The sequence below is a fragment of the Thalassophryne amazonica genome, chromosome 5, assembly GCF_902500255.1.
Source record: "Thalassophryne amazonica chromosome 5, fThaAma1.1, whole genome shotgun sequence".
In the NCBI taxonomy this organism is placed as follows: Eukaryota; Metazoa; Chordata; class Actinopteri; order Batrachoidiformes; family Batrachoididae; genus Thalassophryne; species Thalassophryne amazonica.
This window is the reverse complement of record NC_047107.1, coordinates 132686711-132703387: the sequence shown is the minus strand read 5'-3', so window position 1 is coordinate 132703387 and position 16677 is coordinate 132686711. Positions and strand designations below refer to the sequence as shown.

At 43.1% G+C, this 16677-nt stretch overlaps 1 pseudogene; it reads right to left on the bottom strand.

The window, feature by feature from the left end:
* Positions 1-268: 268 nt before the first annotated feature.
* The window catches only part of LOC117510028, a 116500-nt pseudogene continuing 100091 nt past the window's right edge, over positions 269-16677 (bottom strand).

The following is a 16677-nucleotide window of genomic DNA, read 5'->3' as shown; positions in this document are numbered from 1 at the left end:
GGTCTGGTTAGGTTAAAAACTCCAGCTTTTGTTGGCTTCTGTTTTATTCTTGTCTACAAGAGTCAAGACGGAAGTCAGACTACCAGAGCAAGAATTTTAGCTGAGGAAGCTTCTGCAACTTGAAGCGAAACATCCTCACATCAAGCAACCCAGTCCAGTCAAAGATTCAAGCTTCTCTACTATAACTAGCAAAAGAAAAGAAGGGGAAAAAAAATCTTGTTGTGATCATTGACCTGAAACCATTTAACATTAAACACCATATTTGCTTTTAAGGGTTTAGCTTGTTGTTGGGTCGGATCTTCATCTCGGTGAACCTCAGGGAGTACTGCCAGCCTGTCCAACTGGACCACTCCACGCCATCAGCATAGGAGGCATGGCCTCCACCCAGGTATTGTCCATTGAGGTTGGAGGTGTGGCAGTTGCGATACCACCATGCCCCCTGGTAGTACGATGCGCAGTTGTTCTCTGATTGGTCGTGGTCCCGGTCCTTGGTGGTGAACTTCATACCAGAATGTTTCAACAGAGAGTCACCTGGAATCAATAGTTTTCATGATTAAATGCATTTCCTGAACAGCAAACACAAGCATCATTGGTTCACATTTCTGCTGTTCAGGTTTCTGATACTTCCTGATATTGCTGTCTTACCATCTCGTGCTCTCTGATGTTTCTCCTAGGTGATATTTATAGGTCACAGTACATACCCGTCTAAAGCTCTTTCATGCAACACGTATGGGGGCAACTTTACTCTTGAATGGAATATGAAAATATTATTGTTGTTCAGAAAATGTTTATCCCCACATCAAAGAGCTGCTCACAAAAGAGTGAAAATGAATAATTAAGCAATTATTTTCACTTTAAAATTCACGACCTGTCAGGATTCAAGTAGGGTGGGCACAGAAGGTGGCAGGATTTAAAACAGCCTTTTAATCCCATCATTTCTCATTTCTCTGTAAATGCTATCTATCTATCTATCTATCTATCTATCTATCTATCTATCTATCTATCTATCTATCTATCTATCTATCTATCTATCTATCTATCTATCTATCTATCTATCTATCTACCTATGTATCAGTGGTGGGCACAGATAACTGAAAATTTATCTTTGATAACGTTAAAATGATAAACCCCCCAATAATGTATCAGAAGTTACAGATACCCGATAAATTCCAGTATTGTCTCCATGAGTTTTAACACCACGATCGCTTCTGGAAGCATTAAAAGGGACGACAGACCTAAACGAGTCATTACTTCTGTCTTTCAGTGTCCTGCTCCCTGTTGGAAACTCCAGTTTACTACATGGCTTCCAGCAGAGATGCAAGCTGAGGAGCACTATGAAGTTCACCTCTCTGCTCAATCACAATGATGCCATGAGGCGGAGGAGGTCTTGGAAAATAAAGCAGTGCTGACTTATGGTTTGGTGTATAAATAAAATGAATACTGATAGAATAAATCCATTAATGTCAATTCTGTCATTTGTACAAAGTTAAGATATAACATATATCTTTTAATGTTGAATAATGCACTAATTCTGAAGTTTTGTAACAAACACAGACAGATGGCATTCTGGGTAAAATGTGCCTCCGCCAACACTGATTGCTTGATTAATTCTATGTAAACCAACACGTTAATGTGAGGTGTGTCGTGTGCTGGTATTTACAGATAAATGTGCTTTTGTAAAATATGCCATATGTAAAAAAAAAAAAAAAGGCATTTTCAAAAAAAAAAAAAAAAAGCCAAGTTGTAATTAGATAACCGTCTGATATAACTGGTGTCAAAATAAATAGAACACTGCCACGATCTACTGGTGCCAGTGTGAGTTGTGGCCCTTTTTCAGCTGATTTTTCATTCGTGCGAGAATTTTTTTGGATCACACAGAGTTTCAGGTTAATTGCGTGTCCTGCATCGTTTAGTATACATGGAGTAACAAGCTGCGTTTAACATCTCATGACCACCTCCTGATGGGCGATCACATGGTCAGATGAAAATCAAACCTGTTTGATATTCTGGTCGGCCGTTGTGAGGGTATCCCGCTGCTGAAGCGCTACAAGCATCCAAACTCTCGCACTGTGCCTGTGCAAACACCACAGACCTGTCTTTTAATGTTTTTGTTGTTGTTGTTTTTTTAACTTTGATATCTTTGAGTTTTTGTAAATTAAGTTTGAAAGAAAAAAGCTTCTGTTTACGTTTTGCTTATGGAAACACGAGTCCGACGTGTGGTTTTTGAACGTACAGTGTGTGTGAGAACATAAATCGTGCGCTCTGAACTTTTACACCATGCGGTTCTGTGGTACAGTTTGAGCTGGAACCGAGTACAGTGATTGAAAATATCAGCCCAGCTTCAGTTTGAATAATTATCGGATTATCGGAAGTGTGCCCACCACTGATATATACAGTGAGGAAAATAAGTATTTGAACACCCTGTGATTTTGCAAGTTCTCCCACTTAGAAATCATGGAGGGGTCTGAAATTTTCATCTTACGTGCATGTCCACTGTGAGAGACATAATCTAAAAAAAAAAAAATCTGAAAATCACAATGTATGATTTTTTAATAATTAATTTGCATTTTATTGCATAAAATAAGTATTTGACCCCCTAGAAAAACAGAGCTTAACAATTGGTACAGAAACATTTGTCTGCCATTACAGAGGTCAGACGTTTCCTATAGTTCTTGACCAAGTTTTCACACACTGCAGCAGGGATTTTGGTCCACTCCTTCATACAGATCTTCTCTAGATCTTTCAGGTTTGGAGTTTCAGCTCCCTCCAAAGATTTTCTATTGAGTTCAGGTCCGGAGACTGGCCAGGCCACTCCAGGACCTTGAAATGCTTCTTATGGAGCCCCTCCTTAGTTGCCCTGGCTGTGTGTTTGGGGTCATTGTCATGCTGGAAGACCCAGCCATGACCCATCTTTAATGCTCTTACTGAGGGAAGGAGGTTGTTTGCCAAAATCTCGCAATACATGACCCCATCCATCCTCCCTTCAATATGGTGCAGTCGTCCTGTCCCCTTTGCAGAAGGGCACCCCCAGAGTATGATGTTTCCACCCCCATGCTTCACAGTTGGGATGCTTTTCTTGGGGTTGTTCTCATCCTCTAAACATGGTAAGTGGAGTTGATTCCAAAAAGCTCTATTCTGGTCTCATCTGACCACATGACCTCCTCCCATGCCTCCTCTGGATCATCCAGATGGTCACTGGTGAACTTCAAACGGGCCTGGACATGTGCTGGCTTGAGCAGGGGGACCTTGCTGCCCTGCAGGATTTTAAACCATGACAGCATCATGTGTTACTAATGTAATCTTTGTGACTGTGGTCCCAGCTCTCTTCAGGTCATTGACCAGGTCCTCCTGTGTAGTTCTGAGCTTTCTCAGAATCATCCTTACCCCACAAAGTGAGATCTTGCATGGAATCCCAGACCAAGGGAGATTGACAGTCATCTTGTGTTTCTTCCACTTTCTAATAAATAATCATAACAGTTGTTGTCTTCTACCAAGCTGCTTGCCTGTTGTCCTGCAGTCCATCCCAGCCTTGTGCAGGTCTACAGTTTTGTCCCTGGTGTCCTTAGACAGCTCTTTGGTCTTGGCTATGGTGGACAGGTTGGAGTGTGATTGATTGAGTGTGTGAACAGGTGTCTTTTATACAGGTAACAAGTTCAAACAGGTGCAATTAATACAGGTAAAGAGTGCAGAATAAGAGGGCTTCTTAAAGAAAAATTAACAGGTCTGGGAGAGACAGAATTCTTGCTGGTTGGTAGGTGATCAAATACTTATTTTCCTCACTGCACATATATATATACATGTGTGTGTGTATGTGTGTGTGTGTATATATATATATATATGTGCAGTCCATTTACAGAGAAAAAATGGGATTACAACGGCTTTATTGATTATTCTGGCAGACGTTTCAGTACACAGTATGGCAGTCAGTGTAGCAGAAACAACACAAAGGCGTCATCAAAAAAACAGCGGGGTTCAGGAGCACCGTGAAACAGTGTTACAGGGGCTGAGATAAAAAGCGAGATCCAGAAAATCAAAGCAAGGATGAGCACGGCGTGGCAATACGAAACTGTGACAAAAGGCTGGAACAGAGATATCAAAAATCAAAGAACTGTCACAGACCACAACACTCACAGGGCTTAAATCCACAGTGGATACTTAGAGCATGATGTGAGGCAGGTGTGCAGAGCAGACCGAAGGGGGGTGTGGACAGACAAAACAAAGATGAGAAACAACTGTGTGAGACAAGAGAGTGCAGTGACGAGTGGATGAAACTATGACAAAAGAAACAGGGCATGAATGAATGAGAACAAAGATGAGGAGAGAGACAAGAGAATACTGTGACAACTGAGGCGTGACCGAAATATAACCTAGAACCATAAACTAACAATAATATCATTCCTAAACACAGATAGCAAATCAGAAGGTCAAATACAAATGACCACGAGAAGAATAAGAAAAACTGAAAAGCGAACAATGAGGCAACCAAGTTTCTGTGTAGGCTCTCAGTTGTCCAGGTGGTTTCCATAGTAGAGAAGCTTGAATCTTCGACTGGACTGGGTTGCTTGACACGAGGTGGCTCGGGCATCTTTTTCAGATGCCCCCTGGACGCCTCGCTGGAGAGGTGTTCCGGGCACGTCCCACTGGGAGGAGGCCCCGGGGAAGACCCAGGACACGCTGGAGGGACTACATCTCTCGGCTGGCTTGGGAACGCCTTGGGGTTCCCCCGGAGGAGCTGGGGGAGGTGTGTGTGGATCGGGAGGTCTGGGCGGCTTCGCTTGAGCTGCTGCCCCCACGACCCGACTCCAGATAAAGTGTAAGAAAATGGATGGATGGATGGATGATTGCCACCCCTTGAGGCAATTAAGACCTTCAGGCCACAGCTCCCCGCTGCACCTTCACCAATGGAAGCTTTGAACCTTGCCCATTCTGGTGCTATGCCCCCAACCTCCACAGGGATGCTAGAAAAGCTCCGCCGGAGGTGTGAGCTGAAGATCTGTCGGACAGTGGGCTCCTCCAGACATTCCCAGTTCACTCGTACTATCTGTTTGGGTTTACCAGGTCTGTCCAAAGTCCTCCCCTACCCTCTGATCCAACTCACCCCCCAGATGGAGATCAGCTGACAGCTCTGCCCTCTCCTCACCCGAGTGTCCAGAACATGTGGCCTCAGATCAGATGATATAATCACAAAATCAATCATCGATCTTCGACCTAGGGTGCTCTGGTACCATGTACACTTATGAGCATCCTTATGTTCGAACATGGTGTTCGTTATGGACAGTCCATGACTAGTACAGACGTCTGATAACCAACGACCATTCGGGTTTAGATCAGGGAGGCCGTTCCTCCCAATCACACCTCAATTTTCATTTTATATAGCACCAAATCACAACAGAGTTGCCTTAAGGCGCTTCACACAAGTAATGGCCCAGTCACACGGCATACGACGATTCCTGAACGAAGGGAAAAGTAAAAAACGTCACAATTTGTTGAGAAAAGGTGGACAAAAGAGCTTTTATCACCGAACAGTCTGCGAAGCAAGAGCGCAAAAGGGACGAAAGAGGAACTTAACAAAACCGAAGCTCACGATCTCGAGGAAACGCACCTGGAGCCACAGCTGGAGCAGTGTGTGTCTGCTCCAGCACTTGGCGCAGGAACGGAGCTCATAGCGATTGATTTATAACAGAAAACTGTCAAAAGGGAGAATAAATATAAATATAAGTGTAAAGATGATTGAATATATCAGAGCAGTAAATTAATCAGTGCGTGGTGAACGCGCGCATTGACTCCCATGTGCGATTATTTCAACCAATCAATCAATCAATCAATTTTACACTCAACAAAAATATAAACGCAACACTTTTGGTTTTGCTCCCATTTGTATGAGATGAACTCAAAGATCTAAAACTTTTTCCACATACCACAATATCACCATTTCCCTCAAATATTGTTTGAGGGATTGCTGCTAATCCTCCGCCTCGGCCTGAGGATTAGCAGCAATCTTCCATTCCAGCTTATTAATTAATCAAAAACCCAGACAGAGCTTTAATCATTTGAAAGCTTGTCTCTTAGTCTTGTCCATCCAAATTGGAAGTCCCAAAAAACCAGTTTTATTTGTTATTATCTATCGTCCACCTGGTCGTTACTGTGAGTTTCTCTGTGAATTTTCAGACCTTTTGTCTGACTTAGTGCAGCTCAGATAAGATAATTATAGTGGGCGATTTTAACATCCACACAGATGCTGAGAATGACAGCCTCAACACTGCATTTAATCTATTATTAGACTTCTATTGGCTTTGCTCAAAAAGTAAATGAGTCCACCCACCACTTTAATCATATCTTAGATCTTGTTCTGACTTATGGTATGGAAATAGAAGACTTAACAGTATTCCCTGAAAACTCCCTTCTGTCTGATCATTTCTTAATAACATTTACATTTACTCTGATGGACTACCCAGCAGTGGGGAATAAGTTTCATTACACTAGAAGTCTTTCAGAAAGCGCTTGTAACTAGGTTTAAGGATATGATTCCTTCTTTATGTTCTCTAATGCCATATACCAACACAGTGCAGAGTAGCTACCTAAACTCTGTAAGGGAGATAGAGTATCTCGTCAATAGTTTTACATCCTCATTGAAGACAACTTTGGATGCTGTAGCTCCTCTAAAAAGAGAGCTTTAAATCAGAAGTGTCTGACTCCGTGGTATAACTCACAAACTCGTAGCTTAAAGCAGATAACCCGTAAGTTGGAGAGGAAATGGCGTCTCACTAATTTAGAAGATCTTCACTTAGCCTGGAAAAGAGTCTGTTGCTCTATAAAAAAGCCCTCCGTAAGCTAGGACATCTTTCTACTCATCACTAATTGAAGAAAATAAGAACAACCCCAGGTTTCTTTTCAGCACTGTAGCCAGGCTGACAAAGAGTCAGAGCTCTATTGAGCGGAGTATTCCATTAACTTAACTAGTAATGACTTCATGACTTCTTTGCTAACAAAATTTTAACTATTAGAAGAAAAAAATTACTCATCACCATCCCAAAGATGTATCGTTATCTTTGGTGCTTTCAGTGATGCTCGGTATTGGTTAGATCTTTCTCTCCGATTGTTCTGTCTGAGTTATTTTCATTAGTTACTTCATCCAAACCATCAACATGTTTATTAGCCCCCATCTACCAGGCTGCTCAAGGAAGCCATACCAGTACTTTAAGCTTCGATCTAAATATGATCAATCTATCTTTGTTAGTGGATATGTACCACAGGCTTTTAAGGTGGCAGTAATTAAACCATTACTTTAAAAGCCATACTTGAACCCAGCTATCTTAGCTAATTATAGGCCAATCTCCAACCTTCCTTTTCTCTCAAAAATTCTTGAAGGGTAGTTGTAAAACATCTAATGATCATCTGCAGAGGATATGGTTCTATTTGCAGAGTTTCAGTCAGGTTTTAGAATTCATCATAGTACAGAACAGCATTAGTGAAGGTACAAATGATCTTCTTATGGCCTCGGACAGTGGACTCATCTCTGTGCTTGTTCTGTTAGACCTCAGTGCTGCTTTGATACTGTTGACCATAAAATTTATTACAGAGATTAGAGCATGCATAGGTATTAAAGGCACTGCGCTGCGGTGGTTTGAATCTATTTGTCTAATAGATTACAATTTGTTCATGTAAATGGGGAATCTTCTTCACGACTAAAGTAATTATGGAGTTCCACAAGGTTCTGTGCTATGACCAATTTTATTCACTTTATACATGCTTCCCTTAGGCAGTATTATTAGACGGTATTGCTTAAATTTTCATGTTACGCAGCTGCTACCCAGCTTTATCTACCCATGAAGCCAGAGGACACACACCAATTAGCTAAACTGCAGGATTGTCTTACAGACATAAAGACATGGATGACCTCTAATTTTCTGCCTTTTAAACTCAGATAAAACTGAAGTTATTGTACTTGGCCCCACAAATCTTAGAAACATGGTGTCTAACCAGATCCTTACTCTGGATGGCATTACCCTGACCTCTAGTAATACTGTGAGAAATCTTGGAGTCATTTTTTGATCAGGATATGTCATTCAAAGCGCATATTAAACAAATATGTAGGACTGCTTTTTTTGCATTTACGCAATATCTCTAAAATCAGAAAGGTCTTGTCTCAGAGTGATGCTGAAAAAACTAATTCATGCATTTATTTCCTCTAGGCTGGACTATTGTAATTCATTATTATCAGGTTGTCCTAAAAGTTCCCTAAAAGCCTTCAGTTAATTCAAAATGCTGCAGCTAGAGTACTGACGGGGACTAGAAGGAGAGAGCATATCTCACCCATATTGGCCTCTCTTCATTGGCTTCCTGTTAATTCTAGAATAGAATTTAAAATTCTTCTTCTTACTTATAAGGTTTTGAATAATCAGGTCCCATCTTATCTTAGGGACCTCGTAGTACCATATCACCCCAATAGAGCGCTTCGCTCTCAGACTGCAGGCTTACTTGTAGTTCCTAGGGTTTGTAAGAGTAGAATGGGAGGCAGAGCCTTCAGCTTTCAGGCTACTCTCCTGTGGAACCAGCTCCCAATTCAGATCAGGGAGACAGACACCCTCTCTACTTTTAAGATTAGGCTTAAAACTTTCCTTTTTGCTAAAGCTTATAGTTAGGGCTGGATCAGGTGACCTGAACCATCACCTTAGTTATGCTGCTATAGACGTAGACTGCTGGGGGGTTCCCATGATGCACTGTTTCTTTCTCTTTTGCTCTGTATGCACCACTCTGCATTTTAATCCATTAGTGATCGATCTCTGCTCCCCTCCACAGCATGTCTTTTTCCTGGTTTCTCTTCCTCAGCCCTAACCAGTCCCAGCAGAAGACTGCCCCTCCCTGAGCCTGGTTCTGCTGGAGGTTTCTTTCCTGTTAAAAGGGAGTTTTTCCTTCCCACTGTGGACGGGTGCTTGCTCACCAGGGGGTCGTTTTGACCGTTGGGGTTTTACATAATTACGGTATGGCCTTGCCTACAATATAAAGCGCCTTGGGGCACTGTTTGTTGTGATTTGGCGCTATATAAAAATTGATGACTTGATTGATTGATGATTGTTCACCAACCAGTCTAAATCTGTGATAGTGAGCACTTCTCCTTTGCTGAGATAATCCATCCCACCTCACAGGTGTGCCATATCAAGATTGCTGATTAGACATCATGATAGTGCACAGGTGTGCCTTAGACTGCCCACAATAAAAGGCCACTCTGAAGGTGCAGTTTTATCACCACAGCACAATGCCACAGATGTCGCAAGATTTGAGGGATGCGTGCAATTGGCATGCTGACAGCAGGAATGTCAACCAGAGCTGTTGCTGGTGTATTTGAATGTTCATTTCTCTACCATAAGCCGTCTCAAAGGCGTTTCAGAGAATCTGGCAGTACATCCAACCAGCCTCACACCCGCAGACCACATGTAACCACACCAGCCAAGGCCCTCCACAATCCAGCATGTTCACCTCCAAGATCGTATGAGACCAGCCACTTGGGACAGCTGCTGAAACAATCGGTTTGCATAACCAAAGAATTTCTGCACAAACTGTCAGAAACCATCTCATGGGAAGCTCATCTGCTGCTCGTCGTCCTCATCGGTGTCTCGACCTGACTCCAGTTTGTCGTCGTAACCGACTTGAGTGTGCAAATGCTACATTCGCTGGCGTTTGGCACGTTGGAGAGGTGTCTCTTCACGGATGATGCGAAGGAGATGTGTTGCACTGAATGAGGCAAATGGTGGTCACACCAGATACTGACTGTATCCCCCCCCCCAATGAAACAAAACTGCACCTTTCAGAGTGGCCTTTTATTGTGGACAGTCTAAGGCACACCTGTGCACTAATCATGGTGTCTAATCAGCATCTTGATATGGCACACCTGTGAGGTGGGAGGATTATCTCAGCAACGGAGAAGTGCTCACTATTCACAGATTTCGATGGTTTGTGAACAATATTTGAGGGAAATGGTGATATTGTGTATGTGGAAAAATTTTTAGATCTTGAGTACATCTCATACAAAATGGGAGCAAAAACCAAAAGTGTTGTGTTTATATTTTTGTTGAGTTATATTTATATAGCGCCAAATCACAACAACAGTTGCCCCAAGGTGCTTTATTGGTAAGGCAAGGCCATACAGTAATTATAAAAAACCCCAACGGTCAAAACGACCCCCTGTGAGCAAGCACTTGGCGACAGTAGTGGGAAGAAAAACTCCTTTTAACAGGAAGAAACCTCCAGCAGAACCAGGCTCAGGGAGGGGCAGTCTTCTGCTGGGACTGGTTGGGCTGAGGGAGAGCCAGGAAAAAGACATGCTGTGGAAGGGAGCAGAGATCGATCACTAATGATTAAATGCAGAGTGGTGCATACAGAGCAAAAGAGAAAGAAACACTCAGTGCATCATGGGAACCCCCCAGCTGTCTAGTCTATAGCAGCATACTAAGGGATGGTTCAGGGTCACCTGATCCAGCCCTAACTATAAGCTTTAGCAAAAAGGAAAGTTTTAAGCCTAATCTTAAAAGTAGAGGGGTGTCTGTCTCCCTGATCTGAATTGGGAGCTGGTTCCACAGGAGAGGAGCCTGAAAGCTGAAGGCTCTGCCTCCCATTCTACTCTTACAAACCCTAGGAACTACAAGTAAGCCTGCAGTCTGAGAGCGAAGCGCTCTATTGAGGTGATATGGTACTATGAGGTCCCTAAGATAAGATGGGACCTGATTATTCAAAACCTATAAGAGAAGAGAATTTTTATTCTAGAATTAACAGGAAGCCAATGAAGAGAGGCCATATGGGTGAGATATGCTCTCTCCTTCTAGTCCCTGTCAGTACTCTAGCTGCAGCATTTTGAATAACTGAAGGCTTTTCAGGGAACTTTTAGGACAACCTGATAATAATGAATTACAATAGTCCAGCTAGAGGAAATAAATGCATGAATTAGTTTTCAGCATCACTCTGAGACAAGACCTTTCTAATTTTAGAGATATTGCGCAAATGCAAAAAAGCAGTCTACATATTTGTTTAATATGCGCTTTGAATGACATATCCTGATCAAAAATGACTCCAAGATTTTCACAGTATTACTAGAGGTCAGGGTAATGCCATCCAGAGTAAGGATCTGGTAGACACCATGTTTCTAAGATTTGTGGGGCCAAGTACAATAACTTCAGTTTTATCTGAGTTTAAAAGCAGGAAATTAGAGGTCATCCATGTCTTTATGTCTGTAAGACAATCCTGCAGTTTAGCTAATTGGTGTGTGTCCTCTGGCTTCATGGATAGATAAAGCTGGGTATCATCTGCGTAACAATAAAAATTAAGCAATACCGTCTAATAATACTGCCTAAGGGAAGCATGTATAAAGTGAATAAAATTGGTCCTAGCACAGAACCTTGTGGAACTCCATAATTAACTTTAGTCTGTGAAGAAGATTCCCCATTTACATGAACAAACTGTAATGTATTAGACAAAATGATTCAAACCACCGCAGCGCAGTGCCTTTAATACCTATGGCATGCTCTAATCTCTGTAATAAAATTTTATGGTCAACAGTATCAAAGCATCACTGAGGTCTAACAGAACAAGCACAGAGATGAGTCCACTGTCCGAGGCCATAGAAGATCATTTGTAACCTTCACTACTGCTGTTTCTGTACTATGATGAATTCTAAACCTGACTAATGAAAATAACTCAGACAGAACAATCGGAGAGAAAGAGTCTAACCAAATACCAGAATCCCTGAAAGCAGCCAAAGAGAACGATACGTCTTTGGGATGGTTATGAGTAATTTTTTCTCTAATAGTTAAAATTTTATAGCAAAGAAAGTCATGAAGTCATTACTAGTTAAAGTTTAAAGGAATACTTGGCTAAATAGAGCTCTGACTCTTTGTCAGCCTGGCTACAGTGCTGAAAGAAACTGGGGTTGTTCTTATTTCTTCAATTAGTGATGTGTAGTAAGATGTCCTAGCATTACGGAGGGCTTTTTTTTATAGAGCAACAGACTCTTTTTCCAGGCTAAGTGAAGATCTTCTAAATAGTGAGACACCAAAAAGCGCAAACAAAACTAGACCAGTATGCTAGCCATATGAAAGGGAAAATAAGTGCGTCTTAAGTTTGGACTTGAAAGTCTCCACAGAATCTGACTGTTTTATTGATGCAGGGAGATCATTCCACAGAACAGAGGCATGATAAGAGAAAGCTCTGTGACCCACAGACTTCTTATTCACCCTAGGGACACAAAGTAGTCCTGCACACTGAGAACGCAACGCAAAGCCCGGGCTGGTACGTAAGGTTTAATTAGGTCAGCTAGGTAGGGAGGTGCCAGTCTGTGAACAATTTTATAGACTAGTAGCAGAACCTTACAATCTGATCTCACTGGGACAGGAAGCCAGTGAAGAGACGCCAAAATGGGTGTAATGTGGTCGAACTTTCTGCTTCGTGTCAAAAGTGTGGCTGCAGCATTTTGATCCAATTGGAGAGCCCTACTGCTGGACTGCAGTAAACCAGAAAATAACACATTGCAGTAGTTCAATCTAGAAGAGATAAACACATGGATCAGGGTCTCAGCATCAGCCATAGACAGGATGGGACGAATCTTCGATATATTTCACAGTTTGAAGAAAGCAGTCCACGTAATATTTCTAATTTGGAGGTCAAAGGACAATGAAGGATCAAAAATTACCCCAAGGTTCCTCACTTGAAGGACTCCATTCAGGAACTCCAAGAAGGTCGAATACTCCAAACTGCTGTTCAGTGCATATGCACAAACAACAGTCAGTTTTCCCCCGCCACCGAAAGGTGCAGGGAGGTGACCCCTCTCATCTACTGGCGAAAAACTACAACATAGCGGTCCTCAGCCGGGGACTCGTGAGTATCCCCCACACCCGCCCAGTGCCTCACCCCCTGGCCAACTCCCAGAGAAGAATAAGGTCCAACCCCTATCAAGGAGAGTGGTTCTGCAGCCGAGGCTGTGAGTGGAGGCGAGGCCCCACTAGATCTAACTGGTATCGCTCCACCTCCCGCACAAGCTCCGGCTCCTTCCCCCCCAATGAGGTGATGTTCCACACCCCCCAAAGCCAGCCCCTGCTGCCCAGGTCTGGTCCGTCGAGGCCCTTGACTTTCACTGCCACCCATGGGACAGTGCAGCCAACACCAGCAGTTCCCCCTGCAGGTGTTGAGCCCACAGGGTGGAGATGGAAGGTTTCTAAGCGAGATGCCAATGCCTTAGCAATGATTTTTACATCAGTATTATTAATGATAGCGGGACGGTAATTAGAGGTCAGAGTAGGGTCTTTTTCTGGTTTCAATATTTATTGTTGCAGTATTCATATGAATGGGAATCTGACCTTTAGTCCAAATTTCTGAAACAGTCCTAAAGAATAGTGAAGCCAGTATCTCCCAAAAATGTTTCAGGAATTCAGGAGGAAAGCCATCTGGACCCGGAGCCCTGCCATTAGGCATTTATTCAGAGCTGCATGTAGTTCTATGATAGTTACAGGGGTTGTCTAATGATTCAGTGTGCTCTTTAGAAAGTTGAGGCAGGTTTAAGATTATCAAGGAATGACTGGATATCTACTGGATTAGGTGTATTCTCTGATGAATACAGATTACTATAATAGTTCTTAAATATCTGATTAATTTCTTGTGGTGACTTTGTGTAGTTTCCAGCTTGATCCTGGATAGATGCCTATCTCGGCTTTCAATGCTTACCAGTCTAGTAAGTATCAGAGAAATGTGGCAAGCTGGGCATGTCCAAACTTGTCCTCTGACACGCCGAAACAGAGGTGTTCCTTTGTCTCGCTTCCACAGCGAATCGGTCGTTATGCACAAAGCCTCCGCGCGGCTTTCCATGACAAAATCTCTTGTTAAAAGTGAAATCTGCCGGAAAATGGCTGATGTCCAGCTCTTATGATAACCAGAGAAAGAGCACACGATGGTCTCATATCCACAGAGCCATCCGTTTAGAAATGATCCGGTGGTTTGTGCCTTGTCGTCGCAGCTCGGAGCGCGGTGCGCCGACCGTCCTTGAAGCAGTCCTTAAAGCTGTAGTAACAGTCCTTATTCTCTGTGAAGCCTGTAAAATTTTCACCGAAAGCCAGATAAATTTTTCGAATGGTTTCCAGGTGCCAGTCTCTAACAGCTTCTGAAAAAATTCTCATGGAAAAAAGTCCTTTTCATTCTGCCATTTCCAGACAATGAAAATCCGACGAGGGGGCTGGACCACTCCTTCCCAAGGCGTGCTCACAGGCGAATGACGTAACCGACAGGCATGGAAAAACTCACACATGCGCACGAGGGTTCAAGCTTGTCTGACATAAAACATATGAATGAAATCCATATAGTTTTTGAAAAAAAATAAAAAGGGCCGTTACTTTATTGACAGACATCGTATTGGGCCAATCAGTAAATTTTCCTCTGCTTTAGATAGATGTGTTTCTTGTAGAAGACAAATATCTGCATTTAATTTTTCCATGTGATCCATGACTTTTACCTTCTTTGCCTGTGAGCGAATGCCACGCACATTCCATGACACCAAATTTAGAGGAAGCATATTAAAGAAAAAAGAATTCTGATACTACATATTGAAAAAGCTCACAGAAAAGACAGACACAAGTACGACACACATTGAACATAGATTACACATGTGCATGATGAGTGAGTGTAACAGGTGTGAGTGGGTTAAAGTGTGCGTGTAGTTTAAGAAGAGACTGCGTGCGGTGGGAGCGTGTTTAAATGATCCATCTTCTTAAGACTGCGGACATCCTCAGAAGAGCCACGGGGTTGTGGATGGGTCCCGATACAGCTGACCATCTATATACAGTCTATCTACTACCAAGTACGCATGTTCATTATTCTGCCTGTGGCTGGTTCATGATCGGTAAAGAATCTTTCTGCGGTCGTCGATTTCTTTGGAAACTGGTCATTTATTCCGAAGTTGGTCCCTCTGAGCTCTCTGGCTTTGCTTTTAATGAGGTCTTTATGTTTGTAGTGTTCCAGTTTGGCGATGATGGGCCGAGGTCTTCTGCTCTTGGGTCCACCAAGTCTATGCACACGATGAAAAGTGATGTTATCGACAGTAGCTGCTGGAAGTTTGAGTTTGGAAAACCATGAAATCTTTTAAGAGGATTCTGGATCATCTGAGGCGGGTTTTTCTGGTATCCCTGAGAAAATTAAGTTGTCACGCATGCTCCTGGACTGAATATCCAGTATTATTTCATTAGCCTTCTTGTTTTCTTTGGTTAGCGTGTCTGTTGTTTTGGTTAATAACTCCACCGAAGCTTTGAGTGATTTATTTTCAGACTCCAGCCATTCTATTTTTTATATTCAAAGCTGAGGCTTACCTGAATGTCTTTAATCTCGCGTGTAACACCATGAGTGAGTCCAGCTTTGTGTTTATGGGACCGGAGCACACTTACGTCCACCTCCGTTTTCTGGAGATCCTCCGGTCTGTAGAGGAGTCCTTTTTCTTAGTTTACACGGGTTGTTGTCATCTTTGTGTACCGGGGAAGCCATGTCCCCGAGCAGCAGACCTGGTAGTAGTGATCGTTGTAATTTTCTAAATCCGCAATGCAATCCACCATTGTCGGTTCCGGATTCCACATCCAGCAAGAGCTGTTGTCATTAAGGCTTTCTTCATTTGTTGTTTGTGGATATTAAATTAAATCCAGCAGGTTTTTTCCATCAATTGAAACACAGTGTCGTCGAGTCTTGCTCCTGTTGTGCTGGGCCATTCTACGCCATCTTGCCACCCTTCAATTAGTTTTATAACACACATCTCCGGGGCATGAAGCTGCAGGTACCCTCATGAGGCTGAAGCAGGGTGGACACCGAGTCACTGACCTACGCCACTGACGTCCGTATTCTGGCTACCAAGAGTGAATGGAATCCCGCGGCGCTCCATGATGTCTTTTTCCAGGGCCTTGCTGAAAATATCCAGGATCAGTTTGTGGCCATCTTCAGGACCGTCCTCACCATGCAGCCGATTTCCTGACCGATGCTCCGCTCCACCTCCCAGCCACACATCCTCCTCCAGCCACGTCAGTATGGACCCTACGCACCACCGTGCAGAGGAGCCCATGCAACTGGGGTGCACTAGTCTTCTTCTGTCGAGAGGGCGGTGATGTAGAGAAGACGGACTCTGTTGTAACTGTGGACACTCTGTACACATGATAACCAATTGCCAGGTCAGGGGTGCCACCGCGTGGCCAAAATCCGACTTACGGATGAGTCTAATTCTATTATGTAATTTCTGCTAAATTGTCCTCTGAAAATTCGTCAGCTTCCGTGCTTTTGTTGATTCCGGTTCTGATGCTAACTTGGTTTTATCCTCTCTTGCAAGGTCCCTACACCTGAAATTGTTTAAGCTCTTGTGCCATCTGGTGGGTGCGCACTGTGGATGACCATGAATTGGGTGTATTACTCACAGAACACAGTCCGTTTCTATGAAGGTTTGAAGAACCACTCGGACTCTGTAGTTTTCTCTGGGCCCCTCCCCAATCAGACCGGGAGTGACATGTTTAGCCGCATGTTCTCCTTGAATTGCTGGCTGTCTGAGTGGTGTCAAAAAATGAGGTGGGCTTCATAGATAATTGGCAAAGCTTCTGGGGAAAACCTGGTCTTGTTAGGAGAGACGGCATCCATCCCACTTTGGATGGAGCAGCTCTCATTTCTAGAAATCTG